This window comes from Parasteatoda tepidariorum, chromosome 2 (assembly GCF_982258835.1).
Source record: "Parasteatoda tepidariorum strain Cologne lab strain chromosome 2, Ptep-v5.0, whole genome shotgun sequence".
Taxonomy (NCBI): Eukaryota; Metazoa; Arthropoda; class Arachnida; order Araneae; family Theridiidae; genus Parasteatoda; species Parasteatoda tepidariorum.
Genome location: NC_141756.1, coordinates 118,378,528 through 118,396,262, shown reverse-complemented (window position 1 = coordinate 118,396,262; position 17,735 = coordinate 118,378,528). Strand labels below are relative to the sequence as shown.

Genomic DNA, 17,735 nt, shown 5'->3' with positions numbered 1-17,735 from the left:
ACCATGATGGTTCGCAGAGCTCGTCTTGCATCATCTCCAATTAAGTCAGAATGAAGATTATTGTTACTGCTTTTGCGGATAGAGGGGTAGCGCCTTCTGGTTCTACGAATTAACTATCCGTTACACTATGAATATTGTTAAATACATACCAAAGTAAAACATCATACAGGAAAGTAATTTTCACCACATTCTAGAAATTATGGCAAACAATAATAATAACAACAATTAATAATATCAAAGTTCCAGACGCTAATAAAAGCATGCATTAAGAAAGAAAATATTATAAAATTCTTCAAAATAAATAAATAACAAAACTGTATTTAAACCTATAATTTTCCAGCTTCAGCCTGATGCTAAAATCACACGCAATATAAAATTAATTATTATTATATTTATTTATAATAAAATCAATGATGAAAAATTTCAAACATTGATAAAAGCATGCACTGAAAAAGAAAATATAAAAGTAATTCTTAAAAGAAAAAACAGTAGGTATAAATCTCTGTACAAAGTTTACAGGCTCCAGCCAGATGTAAAAATCACACGCAATATAAAATTAATTATTATTATATTTATATATAATAAAAGCAATGATGAAAAATTTCAAACATTAATAAAAGGATGCACTGAAAAAGAAAATATTACAAAAGTAATTCTTAAAAGAAAAGAAAAAACAAAAGGTATAAATCTCTGTACAAAGTTTCCAGGCTCCAGCCAGATGTAAAAATGATATGCAACCTATAATTAATTATTATTATATTTATATATAATAAAATCTTGATGAAAAATTTCAAACATTAATGAAAGCATGCATTGAAAAAGAAAATATTATAAAAGTTATTCTTAATAGAAAAAAAAAGAAAAAGCAGTAGGTATAAATCTCTGTAAAAAGTTTCCAGGAAAATGTTTTGTTTATAAATCACATACACAAGCAATTCCAGACATGAACACGTATATCTTATAAATTATAATTTAACATACACAGTTTATCCCAATATACAAAGGTTAACCTAAAAGTTAACATAACATTATAGAATAATAAAGTATTATAAATATAGAATATCATATTAAATATCTACATGCAAAGGGGAAATAAAAAAAATGTATGTTTTCAAACAGTGTAAAAAAATTAACTTGAAGAGTAATTAATTTCCCAGTTTATTTTTATTGTATTATATCACAGTTTATTTAAATATTTGGATAATATTGTATAATATTGTAATTTGGATAATATTGTATTATATCACAGTTTATTTAAATAAATATTTGGAAATTTCGGTTTTCTTTTTTCTTAGGACAAACAATAAATTTTTAACAGCTGTTACAGATTGTAGTTCATTTTCTGAAAGTTCCTGTGACTACAGAAAGCTCCTTATTGTTTTTAAGGCTTTCAGACCTCCTGCAAATGTTTGCTTTAATTAGTTGTGTTAAGTTCAGTCTTCATTGGAATTATATTGCACTTCTCCTACTTTTACAACTACTTCTTTAACCGACTACATCACAATGTTTTTATCAATTGATGCATAAACATCAAACCTGTTGCTTCAGGTGTTTTACCCAAATTGTAATAAATCCACACTTTTTCTTTCACTATTAGCATTAGGATTCAGAAGATATTGTTTGGCTTCTCAAAACAAATTAATTTCAATATTTTTATCAAATGTTGGTAAAAATTCTTAACAAGGAAAAAAGTACATGTAAGGAGCATAAATATATCCTGATTAGAGTAAATTCTTTTTAGTGAAATATCTTAAAGTAAAAATAAACAGAAATTAAAAAAAATTGCAAGCCATATTATTTCAAAAAATAAAAATACCTTATTTTAAGAAGCCTTGACACTGAATATTATTGAGTAAGCGTACATAACTCAACAAATCTACTCATTATTATTTTTTCAAGATAATGATTTGTGTTAGCCTTTATTTAAATGTTACATATTGAATTCTAAGTTAATTTTTCTTAATTTAAATTTAATTTTAATGTTACAAAAAATTAGACAAGAGTCAAAACTTTCTACTTTACACAGATTTAATATTGCCAATATGCTTTTAAACATTTAACAGTTAAAACATTTGCACAGATTCTGTATTGTAATGCATGAATGAAAGTCTACAGATTTGCTTGCAGTTTATGATCACAGAAAAATAGTAAAAATCTAAGTTGCCGCTTTAAAATATAATAATTTTAAATACACTCTCCATTCATTATGTAGAATAAATAAGTACACCTATGTGTCTCAAATTGTTATTATACATTTTTGCATACCTTGAAAGTTTTAATTGTCAGAAAGTAACATCAATAGTTATTTCATTAGACTGTAAAAAGAAATATTTAAAGTATGGAAATAATTAGCAATTCAAAATTATCACCAAAATTAAAAACCATGTAAGCAATAAAAATTGAAAATGACAGTTTTTTCCATGTTCAAAAAAATACTAGTACATAAAAATAAGGATTGCAAGCCAAAAATAAAATAGTGCAAAATTTTTAGCAAATATATAACATCTAATCTATAATTTTTACTAAATTAAAGTCCTGTATAAAATAAAATGATCCAAAAATAACGAACGATGAATACCAAAATGAGAATCACATAGTTTCATACAAGTTATAATTAACAAATTCAAGCAATGTTATTTTTTATTTTATTTTTAATAACGTGCTGCATTTTTTATTACTGCAAATATTTCAAATTTTTACAAAATTGGCTGGCAAGTAAAAATTTATTACATATGATTTACTTTTTACTTCTAACATTCTCAATCAATGTAACTTTTTATCTGACCAACTAATGAGAAAAATTTGTTCAAAACTTTTGCTTTAAGCAATTTCTAAATTGAATGAATGATACGCAAGACTGAACAGAGGTTTTATGTGCCTCTGGTCAAGATCTACTACAGACCCATTCCTCAAAATACAAAAATCCAATTTTCATATTTGTAGAATGTTTTGTAAAATTTATAGAATATTTGTAAAATACGTAGAATATTTGCAGAATACTTTACTTTTAATACAAAATTGCAGTTTTTACTTAGATATAAAAAATTTTCTTTAAAAAACTATAATTAATAAAAACTAAACGTTTTGAAATTTTTTTTTGATAGAGCCCTAAGCAGACCCAACCCCAGAACTATGTCCTTCTCCATCACCCCTTGAATACTGCCATAAACAAGAGGACTGAGTGAGGTAACAAGTGAAGTACCAAAGTAAAAATTAAGTAAATTTCATACAAAACAATTTATTATATGCTCTTTATTCATGTAAAAAAAATTCATAACCAACTTTTAAAGTTTTATAAAAAAATTTTGGAAGCATAGATATAAATTTAATATACAAATAATCAAGTTTGTTCATTAAAAAAATATCAGTCTCCAAGTTCAAAAAGAACTATTAAAATTAGGGGCCATTAAAAAATATCAAGAAATTAAAGTTTAGAAATTATATTAAAAATATAATTTTCTAATAAATAAGTTTCAACTATTAAGCTTTTTTTTTTTTAATTTTTTTATCTACCACCTAATAGTTGAAACTAAAATCTGCCCAAATCATGATAAATGTATCTGCTTACTTTCATATTATAATTAATTTAAGTGTTAATAATTTTTATACCAAAATAATGGACTTTGATAATTGTTTCAAGCTGTTTAATCATTCATTTTTCAATTCATTGTAATAATCACTTCAATTTTCCTACATTTATCTACTGGCATATCCTGCTTGCAGAGACGACAAAAATACAGATAAATGTTGACCTAATGAGTCGTATTTCATGTAATGGTATATGCTAGGTTATAGGTTCAATACTGTGCTTTAACATGACCATTTTAATCTTGTTATTATAATACAGATGCAAACCAGGCTCTGATAATCAAGATTCACAGATACATACTTCAGAATAATATTAAGCAAAGGACGGAAACAGATTGAAACTAATCTAGGTACTTTTTCATTTCGATTGCGCAAGTAATTTCAGCAACTAACTTATCTATTTTTTTTTTTTTTAAAAACATTACTTATAAATAATAATAATTAAAAAAAACTGTTTAATTTATTTGCACTAAGTAAATCTGCATTGATGACTTTATCGCCTACCCTGGCAAAATAGAAATATACCTAAATTTATTTAAAAACTGTTAACAACTAATTGAAATCTAAAAACCAATAATATGAAAAATATATACCAAGACTCCATGAAGTTAAGGAGAAAACAGGAGAAGCAAATAGCTAGGAGAGAAAATTACACAATACATGCTCAGCTTAAACATCTATGAGAGTTTATCAAGCATGAGCCCTTTTGTAAGACATCTGGGGCAAAAAGCTGAATACTACTAGTTTTTAAAGATAGAGCACCGTCAAAAACGACTCCTATTATTATGAGCTAATGCATGTGCTCCGAAGAAGCTTTTGAAATTGGAATAGCTATCGAGGAAACAAATTCTCCCTATTCTCGTCTCCCATTGTTATGCAGATCTGAACAGTCCAATTGATTTTGGCCCTCATTGTTACCATGTTACTAACAATATTAAAACTTAAATAAATTGTTTAAAAAATTGTTATGTTTGTTAAAAATAAATTAATAATTAAATTAATAATTAAATAATTGTTAAAAATAAATTGTTATGTTTTAAAATTTTAATTTTTTTTTTCTATTTTTTTGATGAATTTCTACTTGCAATGACACTTTTCATTAAGAATACTTGAATTGATTATAAAACAAATATCTATTAGCTATGAATTATTAAGTTGTTTTGATCAGCTTTCAGACATTTTTATTTTATTGTTCTTTGTGTACTCTTTCTTGGTTAGGGTTTCTATTGACTGCAAAATGTTAAAAAAAAAAAAGGGAATGGATTGCATAATTGGATCGGGGAATGGAATGCATTGGATCTTATTATTAATATTTGATTTTTCTCTTCAATAAATACTGTAATTGCAAAACTTGTTGGTTGAAAATACCTCATATACTAAAACATTCATAGATTAAATTACTTACTTAATAAATGCCGGCCAGGTGGCCGAGTGGTCAGCATGCCTGACTGCGAAACCAATGGTTGCGGGTTCGCATCCAACTTAGTGCATGGATGTTTCTCTGAGTGGGCTATTCTCTGTTGTGTGAACGTGGCTCAACCTATAAACAGGTATCTGTGACAGTGTAGCATGGGTAATGTTGCTCTCCTCCGTAAATTAGTTTAACAGGTGCCCATTGGGTAACTTTAAATGAGCAACACTTCCGGCATCTTTCAAGGTGAAGGATGAAAGCTCAGTGCCTGCCATTAAGATAAAAAAAAAATTACTTAATAAATTTTTAAAACTTACAATTGTTTATTAATTCATGCATTTACTTCTCTTTTTGCTGGCAAAGAAATTTTCTAAATTATAAAAAGATATTCACTAAGCATTAGGATGATTATGTTGTTTTTCGTCATTCTAAGGATATTTTAATGTGATTTTTTTTTCAGTTACTTTTTTTTGGTTAGATTGCAATAGGCTACAAAAAATTTATAAAAATTATGGTAATCATGTCATTGATATTACAATAAGTTTTAAATTTTTCTTTTCAAAAATTATGTGATAAATACTGTACTCATAAAACTTGTCAATTGAATAAACATTATATTCTATAACATTCTAATGAGATTGAATTGTTTATTTAAAAAAATGTTTAAAACCTAAAATTGCTTATAACTGCGAGCATTTATTTTAATGAAAAATAAATAAAGGTCAATAAAGATACATAATTAAAAGAGTGCATAGCTTAAAATATTTACTCTAGGAATTAATTCAAATTGCTGCAGCAAATTTGTTTAACTGAATTCTTACAAATGAAATTTAACCACTAAATATATTCTTTTTTTTACTCAATTAAATATATTTTAAATTTTAACCTTTGAAAAAGGGTAATATTATTCAACAAAAATCAAATTTATTTTCCAAGATGTATGTGTTAATTTTTTTAACAAATTATTTAAAAATATGATTATCCATGTTTTTTTATTATTATTAAAATATCTTTTGGTATAAAGGTTATTTTATTTTTTTATACAATTTATTTACAACTATTTATTTTTTTATACAATTTCATGACAAAAAATACTATTTAATGAATTAAGAAACATATTTAGAAATAAAATTATTAGGATTACACGCAAAGAGAAGGGTAATAACTGAAAATTTTAAAAAAAATAGCTATGCTCTTTTTTTAAATTTATGGTAAATAGTATTTGTTTGAGTATAAGTAAGAATATATAATAATATAAAATAAGAATTGTCAATAATATGTACATTTTGGCTACAAATAATTGAATCAAAGATATAAACAGCTTCATTTACTTATTTGTAAATATCAAAAATGAAATAAAAATCTATATTTTTATACATAAAATAGAGTTTTATACTGTAACTGTCAATATAATTTCTACAGGTACCAGTCTAAAAAATATACTTTTAAAAAAATGTGCACATGCATATCAGAAAAGAAAGATCTGAAAAGAAAGATTTTTTAAAATCTGTATTATTTAAATTAAAGTAATGTAAGAATAAGAAAAAAACATGGCGCTGAGACATAAGCACGGGAAAAATTGTTAAGAATTCAAACATTCCTTTCAGAAATCTAAGACTAATTACTTTTAAGCTTACAAAATTATTACAAATTAAATTTATAATAACACATGCCACTAAAACGTTTTGAGGGAGCATGCATGAGCTCATAGCAATAGGATCTGATTTTTTAGGAACTCAGTTTCGTGAAACTAGTTTAAATATAGAAGATTGCAGATTTAATAAAAAAAAAGTAAGCTGATAAAGAATTGTGGTGGCTAAAAAAAATTAAATAATTGAATGAGAAAATGTTAAATTGGTATAAAGTTATTTGTTTACTCCTATTTCTGCCTCATTTCAAATTATTTAGTAAACACTCTTTTGAACGTTTTCATCTAACTCTCTATAAAATATGAATTTCAAAAAACTAAAAATGCCTTTAACAGATAAGTGAACTACAAGCTAATAAAATACTTCTACACAAGTATTTTAAATGAGAAAGATAAAGCTAAAAAGAGAGAAGTAATAAACGTAAGATTGTTGATTGAAACAGTCAAGATTTTTTGTAGGATTCTGTTTTTAAATTTTTATGACATTTTTAATATTGGTAAAGATATCGAACCAAACTGTATTCAGGGGTCCCGGAATAATAATTGTTTTAATTGTAAATGGTACTAAGAACTAAATTCTTTTCTTTCTTTTTTTTCAGTCTTGAAGTGGTTCTCATAGGTCTTCTTTTTAGCTACAAATGGTCCTCTTTTTCCTTGTCTAAAATATGTTGGGAGGCCTGCGATTAAAAAAAAATTTATTTAACCAAATAGCCTAGCGAGTAATGACAAATTTACTTATCTGAAAGTAAACGGATATCGTATCAATAAATAAAATTTTACTTCTTGCCAGTTACTTTTGATCAAACTGACAGACATAAAATTAAAAGTAGAAGTACATAATTTTTAAATAACCAGCCATAAAAACCTAAAAATATCATGTTTATGTTGACCTGAAGCTGTGATTCTGAGTCAAGCTTGTTTTTAAGTTCCATTTGTAAGTAAGACAAAGACTATTAACTATTTATTACATGATGCATAATCATGTAAGTCAAAAAGTAAAAATTCAAATTTAGAAATAATATAAGCACTTACAGTTAGCAAAGTAAAAAATATGCATACAAATCTTAATTTAAAGAAGATTTTTTAAAACCATTATTTATAAGTACTTAAACTATTTTATTTGAACAGCTGACCTAATTCTGGGTTTACGATTGCTGATGTTCAACTCTGTATTCTCATAATTTTGATCCCAATCCAGAAGACGAGGGAGCTCCTGGATCAGTACCCCCAGAGATATTGATTTGTTATGGGAACATGTAGGACTTTGCGACTCGACAGATTTAACGTACATCAATCACCATTCACTACACAGGGAGTCTTAGGTCGGCTTGGGATCGAACCGACAAACTGTAGGACATGGGCCCAGTGCCCTACCAACCAGGCTATCCCGGCCTCTTCTTAAACTATTAACATTCAGCATACTACAGTACTAGCAATAGTATCATCTGTTGAGTAATAAGATAATTATTTTTGCCATCAGTGGATATTTTATGACCAAATTTTCTTTCTTAAATTTCTTGAACAAATACGGAGAAATTTGAGAACATATGGGTTAACAGGAGATAGTCGTAAAATACAGGAGACTTGGCAGGTATGTTTGTTTAATTTTTTAAGGAAGAAATAATTTGTTTTCATGATAAATTCAAAAATCAAATTGGAAAGATATTAATTGTCCTAAGACATTCTGGTCTCTTGCATTTTCTCAAGACTAATTTCAGTCCTCAGGAGTTCTGAAGAGAGGTCATATCAATAACTGTTAGAAAATAAAAGAAATAACTTTCTCTGAGGACAAAAGTGAAAAATGTTTCTGAAATTTGAAGTGCGCAAACATCTTAAAAAATCAAACAAAATTTTATAAACACTTTTTTTAAAGTCATACAATATGCAAGTTAATGTAATATTAGATTTTTACAAAGACACATGCTATAATTATCATTCTTGAAATTTCACTTATGCAAACTTAATTAAACTTGATATACGCTTTTTTAAGTATAAATTCATGCCTAACAGGTAAGGTAACATAGAGGGCAAAAATACAAGTTTGTTTCATTTTTTTTTAAAAATAAAAAATTGAAGCAACCTTAAAAAGATATTAAAATCAATTTTTATAAAAATATCTTTCTTACCACAGGTGGCACATTCTGTGGCACACAAAAATAGTTTGACACAGGTGTATTTGGACTCCAGTTCACACCACCAGTTCTAGAAGAAATTTTTAGAGAACCCCACTGATGACCACCAGTTCTAAATTTTGAAATAAAATGACGATCTTTAAATATTTTTAATTATAATAACCAAAATATAAGTTTTGGTAAAAGAATTTGCAATTTAATTATCACCATTAATTATAAATAATTTAATAAAATTTGTACAAAAATATATGACATAATATATGCAAGCTCTTGTGTGAGCTGTATTAACTACACTAGTTATAATTGCTGACAAAACTTTAGAGAAAAAAGGAACAGCTGAACTTAATTAAAACAAATAATTCTATAGTAAATGAAATAGTTTATTATAGCTGAAATATCTTTATATATCTCATAGATCGCACTTGGAGAAGTTACCACTTTTTAAAAGACGAAAATAAGAAACAAAATTCCTTGTATTTTCCCAATTTCTAAATAAAAACTTGAAATTTCCCGCATTTTTCCTGCTATTGTATTATTCCGGTGATTTTTAAATCCCCTGTGGAGTAGTAACCCTGTTATGTATTTGAAATAGAATTGAGGAGGGTTTTTAAACAGAGCAATATTTCAAGATAAACGTCGTAAGATATTTAAAATAAAAAAACTTACTTGGCAGGAGATTTCTTTGGTCCATTGATGTCTAGATTTTGGACTCAAGTTTGAAGGCTTGAATCTAAGTCGGATGATATGAGTCTTCCCCCTGCTGTAGATGTGGGAGATGACTTTGGATCACACTCTTCGGGGGGAACAGGAGTACTGGTTGCCTGAGGCTGCAACACATCCTCAAATGCATCAAAACCTATAAAACGATTCAAAACTTAAGCATATGACTCTCTCACAAATGATAATTAGGGCAGATGATCATTTAACAGGTTGCCACTGATATCTGTAAAAAAAACTGTTTTCCCTGCTCATATTGCATACACAATACATTAAGAGGAAACACACATTCACTTCGCTTTTGTTAACTATATTAGGATAAAGATGCTAGTTTTAGTTGCTGGAAAAATTTGGAGAATTAAGAAACAGCTCAAGATAAAACAAATAATGCTATAATAAATGAAACAACATAATATAGCTGAAATATCATCTTTAAATATACCATAGATTACACTTTGAGAGGTCTGCAATTTTTATAAGGTCCCACAGTGGACTGATCGTTAAGACACGGTTCCCAGCAGATCACTCAAGTCAAGCATCACTGGCTACGGTTGGTGCGCGGGTGGGTGACCACTTGGATCAGCCTGCGTAGGGACCGAGGGTGTGCGGTATTGGTCCTCGTTAAACTGTGCAACCGTAAAGTGCTCAACTTTGAGCGCAGGTCGTCGGGCTACCGAAGCGGGGGTGCCATCCCCTCCGCAGAGGATCAAAATTGTGATGGCATGTCTTCGGATCATCCTCCGTGATGTTTCCCAGACCGTCGCCAATAGCCCATTGTACAGCTCTAGTGCGACGTAAATTAACAACAATAACAGCAATTTTTATAAGACAAAAATAAGAAATAAAATTCCCACTTTGTAAGGAAAATTTTAAAATTCCCTGCATTTTCCCTGTTATTTTAGCTGATTTTCAAATTCCTTGTATTTTCCAGGTTTTCTCTGCGGAGTGGCAACCCTGTTTAACTAATGACATTAGATGAAAAGATTTTCAAATGGACACTCATTTTTATTTATTTTAATGGAACCAAATTTTGGCACTTGAATCAAGAGAAGAGGAGGGTGCATATAAAAACTGGAAACTGTAGTTGTCATATTTTTTACAAGAGAGAAGTAGGATTTTACACTTGACCTATATATTTTACACATTATACTTCTGAGCAGTAATTGCAAAACATTTTAACTTCTCATTTATAAAACTCATCTACCCAAAATAAAAATTAAAGGGAAATTTTCCAAAAAAAAGTAGCAAATTTTTTTATTTTTTATGAATATATTAAAAGCAAAATCTGCATACATCACGATTAAACAATACTAAGAAATAATTATTTGATATTATTTTTTTGCTTGAAATATTTATTAGGTAAATGAGTTTTAAATTGTTTTAATTTGAACAAAAATTAGTCCCAAAGATGATGTACAAAATGTAAAGAGATAAATAAGAGAAAATCTAGCAGGAAAAAAAAAGCATAACTTAAATTATTTTTTGCACTAACTGAAATTAATTAGCAAAGTATCTTGGTATGTTAATCTTAGGTAAAAGCTAATATTGGCATAATTTTTTTTTTGCACACTATATCTATATTATTTAACTTGTAACTCATTAGACAACTGGCTAGTTTTTCTTTTTGTGATGTAGCAAAGTAGACTGTTAACCAAACTTACAGCCAAAATTGTAAATATTTGTCACAACTTGGTTCCAAATCAAAATCAGTTTTGAAGACTGCATCTCCATGTCTCCTAAAAATGCACGCAGGGTAACAGAACTGTTAGAATTTCTTTCCTGACACAAAATATCAACAAAAGTTAAAGCAAATATTTACTTAAATGAAACACTCAAGAGTCATTAGTGTGGGAGTGCTTCTCGGTGCTCTGTGACCTCTCTACTCATAACAAGGTATATCTACATTGGATACCAGGACGTATGGGCAGTCTTGGAACTGAGCTGGCTGATGAAGCAGCACTTGCTGGCTCTAGTGTGATTTTCTGGGGCCCTGAATCAGCTTTTGGAATTTCTCCCACATCATTCAGGGCATCTATATTCAAGCTCTGTGGCAAAATTGCTCGTAAGCATTAGCACAACTCGGATGCTCAGAGACAAGCTAAAGAGCTGAATTGTGACTGTCCTAGTGTATGTCAAAAAGAGCTCCTTAAGCTAAAGAGGAACAGTTTGAGGAAAATCATTGGTTAAATCTAATCCTCTTTGTCGAGGTTGTCATCTTGAAGAGGAGACTTCATGACATATACTTTGTGATTGTGAGGTCTATTCTGCTCACTTGAGCATTTAGGCATTATTTGCAGGGCTGCTACTGGATGAAAACAAGAAAAATAGTTGCATCATATATGAAAAAAAGTCTCCTAAATAGTCTCAAAGATATATAAAATAGTTGCTAACATCATATCCTCCTCTAATATAATTTTAATTATTTGTGCTGTAATAGCATAAAATTCAAATAACATGCATTTAGATACTCATATTTTATAAAAAATGTACATTTATTTGTGGATTTTCCAACAATATATTCTTTCACACTACGCATAAAAACAGGTATTTTTATCTGTTACAGAACAGTTGAATTTGAAACTTGAATGTCCTTTCTCGGTTCCAATTTGCAGCTGCTTAGTTTAGACATTAAAAAAATAAATATTGCAATTTAATTCCATTTTATTTTGCTTATTTTTCATAACTGACACATTTCCAAATTTTAATGTTTATCAAAAAAATTATGATCACAACTCGACAAAACGAATATCACCATGTACCTTTCTTTCTATTCTAAATAGCTCTAAAAAAATTAACAACACATTTTGTGTAATTAAAGACAATTTTTCTAATTTTGCTACTTCGTTCAAATTAAAAGAGGGGAAAAAACTTAATCCTCAGAGATATTACATTAGCTTTCTGAAAAAGGAGGAGCATTCATGTAGTGCGAATTCCAATTCCATCAGTCTGATTGGTTAAATATGTCTGTCATGCTTTTGACATCAGACAGTGAGAAATAATAAAGTTAGGATAAAACGAAAGCACGGCAAAAAAAAGTGGGGAAGGGGGAAACTCATGAAGCTATTCTTAATTTTAGTCGCTTTGGCTTAATAAAGTCGCCGATTTTACGCAAATCATTGCAAATTAGTTGTTTTTACTCATATTTCTACTAAAATAGTCGCCATAGTTGCTATTGCTTTAAAATAGTCGTTATAGTCGCCTTTTTAGTCTCCAATGGCAGCCCTGTATTTGAGCATTTAGGGCAACATTGCATGAAGGCCTGTGAGCTGCAAGACGTTCCTGTCCGGTGTTTGGTGAACTACATTTCAGCTATAAGACTTTCTTGTTAATCATGATTTAGGGATATGGGTACAATAGACCTCTGGTCTATGTGTCCTGCTTTTTGGAGTGAAGATGCTCCACCCATCACATTCTGCCTATTTATTATGCAAACATTTCTAAACATGTGAAACAAATCATGTAAAAAATAATTCAGTTATTTTCAAAAAAGAAAACCATTTTAACTGAATTAAAAATAAAGATTATTACTTATTGAACAAAATATTGTAAACATACAGTTAAAAAAAGAAATTTATAAGCGAATTGGTGGACAATATAGGTTACCTCCTGTATCAGCTTGTTGAACCACAGGAAATGCAGCACTAAAAGGTACTTCAAGGACAAAATTTGGAGTCATTGCTTGAGGCTCAACTGCTGAAAGATCTGAATTGTTAAAAAAAAAAAAAAAAAAAGATTAAGATAAATTACAGATTAAGACAAATATTAGTATGTGTATATAGCTAATTTTAAAATACCAGATTATAAAATGGACAGAATCAACCATTTCTGATTCGGTCAACCATTAGCAAAAGTTAGAGAACAGTTTTGACCCCTGTGGCAGACTTTTTTCGAGCTATCTGCGACAATTCTCTCTAATACTAATTCCTTTCTGAAAGATATTTTTAATAGTAGCAAATACATATGCAATTAATTTAAAGTAACAGAAGCGCTTTCTGTTAACAAAAATAAAAATATATAAAAAAAAAGTCTTCATGTATAGCATACAACATTATATATAGTTTAATTATAAAAGTTTGTATTTTAATTATAAATGTTTAATATTTTTGGCTATATTCTCCTGTTCTACAAAATATTTGTAAAGTTAATCTTTTTTAAATTTTTGCTATTAGGAAATTACTTTTTTATAATATTCATCTGAAATTCTAGCTAAAGCCAGTCATTACAAAATTTTTTTATTCTAAAAAAAAGTAGAAAAAAAAATCACGAGCCAATTTTTTCTCCTCCGATATGCGATAAAGACATTTTTTTAATACAATTCTGCAGAAAGGAAAAAAAGTTTTCCTTTTCTGCGACTTTTAAGTTATTTTAGTTAAAATCCTAGACATTTCTCGAATTTTTCCAGATTGATAAAATTCTGACTTTTTCCTGCTCTTTGGCTGCTCTATATACACAAATGGTAATTTTTGACATAATCACAATAAAGATGAAAGTATTTGAAGAAAAATCTAGCCGGGTTAAAAACAATCGTTGCCAATGCAACGTTTTCTGACGTTGAAGTTTGTTATTTGGGTTTCACATATTGGATGTAGAGATTATGGTAGGGTCATTCCACATCAAATCATACAGGATTTTACAAAAATGGCACCCACCATCTCAGATTTTGATGAAAATTTGTACATTTACACAATTTTTGATGCTGATTTCAAAAATATCAACTATATTTAAATCAGTTGTGGGGTTTAAAAGTTATAAGCATTTATATTTTTGACAAGATGACACATTTTGCCGCCATTTTGATTCATACATCAAAGGTTATTAATGATTGTAACTCCCCTTATATTTGCCATAGAGCAATAATTTTTTTTATATATTGTTCAGAATAAAGTAATCTGTCATTTAAACACATTTGTTTGCAAATAATTATCTTACTTATTTAGTAAATGGGTCTGTTTTGCAGTTTTTTGATCAACAGAGTTGAGTAACTTCAGGAGCTGATTTCTGGCAACTCGCCCCCTCCAATTTCGAAAATATTTTAGTCAAAGATAGTTGAAAGTGCAAACTAACATCTGATATAAAAATTTTGATGGGCGGTTCACTTACTTTTTAAAAAAAAAATATTTTTCTTGTGAATTATTATGCGTTAAAAGTACTGGTAGTTTGATGATTTATAGTCCTTAATTGTAATTGTACCTAGAGTATAATAAAATGAGAATGGTAGAAAAATATATAAAATAAAGTAATCATTCATTAAATTATTTTTTCCCTCTTTATTTGAGCCCCCCCCTCGAAAAAGAAAAGAAAGGAAAAAATTTGAGAATGAACAAAATTTCCCCTTTTTTGTAAACAAATTTATCCAGAATCATATAGCTTTGGTAAATGAGAGTGATCAGAATCTAAAAAAAGATAGAGTGACCTAGGGTAATTCCTGATCAAAAAATGCAGACATCTATTTTGTGAAAAAACTATTCAAGATAGAATTTCAATATTGACTGGAAGTTTTAGGGTTTATGAGATGAGTCCTATGCTACCTTCTTTTGTTTGAAAATATAATTAGAATTCAAAAGATTTTAAATTTTTAGTGATCAGGAATTATCCCTTCTCTTGATCATTTCTGGGGTAATTACTGATCACCAGTTTTTATAGTAAAGGGGCTGTTTAAAAATAATTATACAAATGTAATTAACAAATAAGACATCAAGATCATACAAAAAAACCAAAAATATATGTTTAAGCGGCTAATAAAATGATTTATTTAAAAGCAAGAATAAAGATTAACACTTCAAATTTTCCAAAAACCTTTGCATTGTGCCATACATTTTAGTCAAGCAGCCAACTCATTCTCATGTTCTGCAGGAATATACATATAAAAAAAAAAAAAAAGAGTTCCCACATGGGTAACTTTCGTTGAACTTTTTAACTTCATTAAGTGAAAATGTAAAATTAAATTAGGTTTGTCAACAGCTCTCACACTGAAATTTTCAATCATTAAAAGAAATTCACTGATTTTGCTATCTAAAAGCTTAGTATTCTTTTTAGGCTTATAATTTCTCACCATATTTACATTAAGTTAATTTATAAACTTAAAAATTATTCTAACAATGTACACACATAAATTTAGAAGCAAGGTAAGACAAACCAGAACACATTTGTCTTGTACAGAGTTAAAAACAAATTTTGTGATTACAGTTAAAATATATTTTATAGTTGTTCCACTTAATAAATACGAACTGTTATTTAAGAGAAGACAATTAGCTGTTTATAAGCTATTTTTTAATGCCATTTATAAGCAGAAATGATAATGATCAGGAATTACCCCTGTGATCAATAATTACCCCATCTGTAGGGGGCAACATTTGATATAGTTTCATATAATCAATAATAATGTTTACGTAGATGTGAAACAATTAAACAAAAGCTTACACTATTTTTATATCAAAGAAAAAGAAAGTGACTCAAAATATTTATTATTAAGAGAAGGAGGGGGAAGAGCACATTTTGAAACCCATCTTTAAAATGGAAAATACAGAAAGCAATTTACAAGATACTTATTTGGTTAGATTAAACAAAACACTATTATTAAGTAAATGTAGTTATACTTTAGTAAAGTGTACAAGCATTCTTGTCCATGCCTCAAATTTAAAAAAAAAAAAAAAAAATTTTAAAAATAAAACTTAGGTGATCATTATTTTCCCCAGAAACAGAGTGATCGTGAATTACCCCAGGTCACCCTAAATAAAAATTTCTCTAAAAGAGTAGAAGGCAATACCAAATAATAAAAAGCAGCCATTATATTTTTTTTTAATTGAACTAACTTTGATCTTTATGGAAGGAGAAAATTATGGAATGGAAATATGGAAAAATAATTATGGGAATTATGGAAGGAGAATTTATGATGTGTTTAATAATATCAGAGAGAAAACCATTGTACACTTTATTTTAATTCAAACATTTTGTTTGATTCTAAAATGTAATTCAAGACCAAATTATGAATATTTATAGTTAATTTTATCCTTTTATTTGTCATAATGATTGTTATGGTAATGAGACACTCCTAAAAAATTTAATTTAAAACACTGATAAAGCTCAAAATATATATTTTCTATTTATTTTAATTATATTGAAATGATTTTAAATCATCAACTATCTGATAATTTGTATGCCCTTATTTCATCACTAACACCTGCAGGCCTTTTTTATTCTGTAAGACTTTTATTATAATTATATACATACAATTTTTTTTGAAAAAAACTCCTGTATAGAAAAAAAAATACTGAAAACTATTGACACACTCCATCCCTACCTTCCCAAAAAAGAAATTTGACTAATCAGAATGTAACATTTGCCAGAACATTTCTGTTTGTTCCAAACAGAATTGAGTGTCATGTAAAATTTATTTTCTTTCAAATCAATAAAATGGTGTTTCCATTAATTTAGAACAGAATAGAAATAAGTTTTCAAAAATTTTATATGTATCAATTTGATATTTAAAGAAGAGTTTTATTATGGAAACCCAAGTATTATGTAGAATTGGATTAACTTTGAAAGATTTTAAATGCAGTTTATCTCAGAGAAGATTTTGGAACTTTCTTTTGAGAATATAGAACTTATTTTATTAAGGAGCAATTTAAATTTTAAGGAAAGTTCCACTATATGCCTCAAGTAAGTGCTTATAAGTATTTCATACTGATACAAGATATACTCCTCATACATAAGGAGCATATCTTGTATTAGTATGAAATACTTATAAAAAAAATAATTAAAAAATGTTGCGACTTATTTAATTCTCCTTCCAATAAGACCAAAAAAGTCTCCCTTCATGTCATAAGTGTAGATCAGGCTAAAACATATAGAGCTAAATTGCAAATTTCAGCAGTCCCTGACCAGAAATTGTGTTCCTGATGCAGAAATTGTGTTCCTGATGCAGAAATTGTGTTTCTCTTGTTCATTCTCAAATTATTTCCTTTCTTCTGTTCTTTTTTGAGGGGGGGAAGAAGGAAGGAAAAAAAATTTTTAATAAATTATCACTATTTGTTTTACATCATATTCTATCATTCCAATTTTTTTACATAATTTTATTATACTCTAGTTACAATTACAATTAAGGACTATAAATCTTCAAACTACCAGTACTTTTAACGCATAATAACTCATAAGAAAAATATTTTTTAAAAAAAAATGAGTGAACCGCCCATCAAAATTTTTATATCAAAAGTTAGTTTGCACTTTCAAATATCTTTGA

At 28.1% G+C, this 17,735-nt stretch overlaps 1 long non-coding RNA gene across 1 annotated transcript; it reads right to left on the bottom strand.

Annotated features, from left to right (window-relative positions):
* Positions 1-8,602: 8,602 nt before the first annotated feature.
* Positions 8,603-13,194, bottom strand: LOC147816110 (uncharacterized). The gene is made up of 3 exons (XR_015431035.1): positions 13,100-13,194; positions 9,446-9,635; positions 8,603-8,891 (listed from the first exon to the last, which is right to left on the bottom strand). It is a non-coding gene; the product is annotated as an uncharacterized LOC147816110 (long non-coding RNA).
* Positions 13,195-17,735: the final 4,541 nt, after the last annotated feature.